Here is a 5,333-nt window from a genome sequence, read left to right on the forward strand (position 1 = left end):
GGTATGTGATGATGTGGGGCTATTTTAATTCCAAAGGCCAAGGGAACTTTATCAGGATGCATAGTGCATCATGCATAGTAGAAATAACTGGCCTTTAAAAATAAAAATCTGCCTGCCTCTATGGGAATTTAACATAGGGATGTACTTACTTATGCCCCCTGTATTTTAAGGAAGAACATTTATTTATTTACGATACATTATTCATTCACAACGAAAATTGGTGTCCTTAAAGATTGGATTTTTCCTCATTTTTTTAATTAAGGCATTAAGATCAATTTCCAAAAAATGATTTTTTTTATTCCTCTTTTTATTCAACTTTAGCATGGGTGTGCTAACTTCTGCACATGACTGTACATACTGTGAACTTTTGCACATCCCCTGATTAATATTTTTGCACACCCTGCACTGAACCATACAGCCTTCCCTCTTTCCCTTTCTAAGAGATATCTTATACGTATTTGTTATAGTGTCTTTTAACATACTTTTTATTGTAATGTATCTATTTTGTATTTATGTTCTTGACTGTATCACTACTTTGCTTTATTGAGTATTCCATTTTAATATGTTTATTGTACGTATATTGGGTTTTGATTCTGACTCTCATCCATTGATGAACATCTGTGTTTTTTAATTAACTGACAGAAAATGTGCTGGCATCTTTAAACCATTTCCTTTCTACTTCTTTCTTGCCCAGCTCCCAAAGTTTATTTAACAGCCGAGTCCCATTTTTGGCTGTAATCAGGATATATTTGTTGTCTGTTTTTTTTTTTGGCATTGTACCGCCCATAAACCAGAGACTGGCACAACCGACCAAGCACCAGCAGGAAGAGGGAATCCCTTTCATCTTCATTGAGCACCATCATGCTCTCCCAGCCTGCTAACACTGCTCCACCTACATCCAAAGGACTGGGGTTCTCCAGCATCATGTACGCAATTATTATTGCCACTTCAAATACATAGCAATCATTCATGAGCATAGAAAAGTCCAGCACGCCTGACACCTCATGATGCCCGTTGTCTACAGGTGTGACAAGGATGTTTTGGTCATTCATGTCTCCATGTAATATTCCTGTAAAAGACACCACAGCAACACTTAGTACATTTGTGCCTTTAAATATTAAAGTGTGTTATTTGAGGTAATTGCACTTGATGTAGAATTTGGTGCAGGCAAGCCAAATTCCAGCCAGTGATTTCTGATCTGTTAGCATAGAGTAGGGGTATTAAGCTCTGGTTATCTCTGTTGGATTTGCCCTGGTCCATTCAACTTTAAAAAAGATGAATTTATACACTCAATAACATTGCTTAATTTATACCCGGAGGAGAAATTTCACCCATATCGCCAGACAAGCGATGTTTATATTGGGGGATTATGCCAAACCCCAGATTATATTCAATGCATATAAATGTTTGTTTTTTATGTTCTATGATCTCTGCACATGGCAAATATGGAATAGTTAAGATTTGATGGTATTGTGGTTTGTACTAATGTACAGCTGTGTTTTGAGGTACATGATAACACATTTAAGCTTGTTACATGCTAACATTTGCTAATTAGTACCAAACATGAACAACAGCTAAGGATAATGACAATGTCATTAACTAAACTAATGTAATGTAAAATTTACATTTTGACCAGATGGTGGCGCTAGATTAAAGGTGAAGGGACTAACAAATGAAAGTTACAATTCATCAAAAGGGGGACACGATTGTGTGAAATTTCAACCTCATGGTGGTGCTAGAGAAAAGAAATGTCAGGGGATTACCACAGCCATTAGGATTCATCCTTTGGGGACCATTAATGCCTGTACAAAATGCCATTTCAATCCGTCCAGTACATGTTGACATATTTTACTCTGGGTCAAAGTGGTGGAACGACAGATGGACAGTTGGACATTATCATCTCTAAGGTTATGCCTCTAGCGTGGGCCAAACATACTGAATATAGCCGTTTTAAGGTTATGGGAAGATGTGGTTAAAATAATGGTTAAATGGTTACAGAAGATAAACTCCAGTCTTGCACATGGAAGTTGTACTCGCTACATGCCTGTTCACCATTAACTCCAAACCTTTATTTTATGCCTCTAAAGGCCACACTACGTCCTGCATTGTCACTGAACATTGTCATTTGTTGTAAACTGTGAGTCGTGGAATTGTCCAATAGGGACATCATTCCTATTGATAATTGGCTAGATTAGCACTCACCCGGTTTAAAGTTACACAGCAACATAATTTAACAAGCAGAATCATAAACAGAGTATGATAACAAACCAAAGAAATACAGAACATGATGTATGTAGACTTCTGTATTACCTTTCCAGAATGAGCTGATTTTGGGCTGCACGTGCAACTTATATTGTTCAATGACTGCTCTGACCACATCCTGCAGGGGATCTCCATCCATCACAGATAGGTAGCCCTCTGTGAGAGGAATGTTGGATAAACTCCAAAGCAACCCATCCATTTTTTGTAAGACATCCAAATTTGGAGATACCAGCTGAAAAAAATTACAATGTTTTTAATATTAGATATTTTTGCATGCTATTTTTTATCCCAACTTTTTGATACTTTAAAGCTGCAATAATCAGTATAATTAGTCTGACATATTACAGCCCTATAAAGTTGCAATCCATTCTCATGAATGGGTTTGTATGATATCGTAAGAAAAATAATGTACAGCAATTTGTATGATATCTGCCGGCTGGTCACGTGACGACCGGTCACATGACAGTTAAGTTTAGTGGCCTTTACAGCTAAATTTAGCAGAGAAAAAGTTACTGTGAGGTGACGGCACTTTCAGTGGCCATTGCAGTTGAGTTTAGCCGACAAAAGGTGACATTCATGAGGCAACGACAGTTAAGTCCTCTTAAGTAGTACTCCCGGGATGTAAGCACTTGTTTCCTTGGTGAAAGTCTTGTGTTTTCCCTTTAACTTCTCCCAGGACACAAACTCACGAACTCCAGTCCCGTGCTTGAAAGCCCTGTGTTTTATCAACCACCCATCCACCCCAACGTCCTCCACGGAACATATACAGTTGCAGTCAATGTGGCGCATACAGCAATACATACGTGGTATACAAACAAATTACAGTGCATTACTTTTTGTAGCTATATGTACGAATGGTTCATGAGAACAGCCTGAAAGTTGACTAACATCCAATATTCACTCTCCCTACAGTAGCTCTAAAGAATACTCTTCCATAAGCACAACAGCTGCATGAGGTGAGGGGAGATCTCGTGAATAAGCCAAAAATATCTATTAGCTGAAATTTTTGGCATTTGAACTTACTTGTTGCAATGTCTTATCCACGAAGGCAGCCAACTTGCTGACATTATAAAGATCTTGCCTTGTGACTGGAGATTCTGCAATGGTTTTTCCTTGGAGATAGGTCAGCAACCTCACACAGTAGGTCTGAGCATCATGTCCACAGTCTAATAAGGTTTAAAAACAGAAACATTTTCAGTCATAATTCTAAATGGTCTGGTTTAACTTGAAAGATTCATGTAATACTGTTTATTAACGGACAAAAGGCCTTGCCTGTGTTTTCTCTTGGATAATTCACACCAAAGCTAGTGATGTTGGTTTCTAGTATAAATTTTGTTTAATCGAGTAACCTCACTGAGATCAAGATCTCTTTTGCAAGAGAGTCCTGACTACGGCAGAGAAGAAAACCAGCCAGACATAGCAAAAGGACATCCCAGACATCACTACGTAGATTCAAAGTTTAAAATCAGCCAGTGGGATGGGACATTCTGTTAGTCTTTCAATTTATAAGGTTTAAAGTAGTGGAAGGCAGTTTTTCAGAGTTAAACCGTCCTGAGATCTGGTCTGTTGAGCAGTGGTTTTAGGTTTAGAAAGATATGTGATATACTGAGACAGCTTTTGCAGAACAAGTTATTAAATAAAAAATATTGAATATAGATAAATTAATACCTTGGGAAGAGGTGATTTTGTACTTAGTTCCAGTTATTCCAAGTGCAAACACAGTCTTGTTGAGAAGTCTATAACAGGTGACTGTATATGACTGTCATACCGCTGTCGCTGTAACTGAGGGTTGATAGCTCTGTCTTATGTAGCTGGTGGGTAGACAGTATGACGCTCACCACTGACTGTGTGTCAGGACACATAGCTGAACACGCTGGTAATTGTTCTTTCTTCTTTATTAATTACAACCAATATATGAACTACTACTGTATAAAACAATACATTTTGAACTTGCCATTATCATAGTCCCTTTATAGTCCACGCCTTTCTAATACAGTAGCGCTACATTTCTGGTCTAACTGAAATTCTTTTTTTTTTTTTTTTTTTTTTAAGATTATTTTTTGGGGCTTTTCCGCCTTTCATTTTTGACAGCACAGCTAGGTGAGAAAGGGGAGAGAGAGGGGAAAGACATGCGGGATATTGTCACAGGTCAGATTCTAACCCTGGACCTCTGCGTCAAGGCATAAACCTCTCAGTATATGTGCACCTGCTCTACCACTAAGCCAACCCGGCCACCTAACTGAAATTCTTCATGCCATTGCCCGCGCAGTGAGTTACACAATCTCACGCATCCTCAAATGACACCATAGCTGTACGTTTGTGTGGAGTAAAGGTAACGTGTCCTTTAATTAAAATTTACGCATTTGCTTAGCAAGAAAACTCCATTAGGCCTCTTTCACGATGCTGTTTACATTTTGTATTGTATTTTAGTTTTGATAAAAGTGTCACTGAAGACATAACATGTTGAGACAAAACAGTGTGCCAGGGCTTTCTGACAAGTTTCTAAACCCTTCCTCAAGCTCTTTCAAACTGTAACTCCAGCAGTTAATGTTGGAAAATACTATTTTATAAATTTTTATGTCTAAACATAATCTTCTGCATAAAATAAATCTTGAAGCTTCAACCTAAGCTCCCTAAACGTAACTGTCTCTAAACTAGTGCTCCTGTATTTAAAGGGTTTCTACAGGTTTCACCAAGTCACATTTAAGACTTTTTAAGACCATTATGAATGTAATGTAAGACCTACTGTATATCACAACATCAAAAACAAAGTCAGATGTCAGAGTCCGGAAACATTGTCTGAAACAATTCCCCGATTTCCTCACTGGCATTACAGGACTGGTGTCTAGATTGGCTGTAAAATAAGTTGTATGTTGGTCTCATTTGTAGTTGTAATACAGTGAATTATATTTGGACTAGAGACAGAAAGAACTACTACTACTACCACGGAATAAATAAAAAAAAACACATTCTAAAGCGCTGTGGAAACATTTCAATGAGCATTAGAGGTAGCGTTACATTGCTGTAGGAAAATTAAGACCGGTTTAAAATTATTTAAGACTTAGAGCACA

General features: G+C 37.8%; 1 pseudogene across 1 annotated transcript; it reads right to left on the reverse strand.

Moving 5' to 3' along the window:
• Positions 1 to 317: 317 nt before the first annotated feature.
• LOC144522891 (hydroxylysine kinase pseudogene) lies at positions 318 to 3,435 on the reverse strand (annotated as a pseudogene). The gene is made up of 3 exons (XR_013502461.1): positions 3,286 to 3,435; positions 2,311 to 2,494; positions 318 to 1,069 (listed from the first exon to the last, which is right to left on the reverse strand). The product of XR_013502461.1 is annotated as a hydroxylysine kinase pseudogene (transcript).
• Between the last annotated feature and the right edge of the window lie 1,898 nt (positions 3,436 to 5,333).

This window comes from Sander vitreus, chromosome 9 (genome assembly GCF_031162955.1).
Source record: "Sander vitreus isolate 19-12246 chromosome 9, sanVit1, whole genome shotgun sequence".
Taxonomy (NCBI): Eukaryota; Metazoa; Chordata; class Actinopteri; order Perciformes; family Percidae; genus Sander; species Sander vitreus.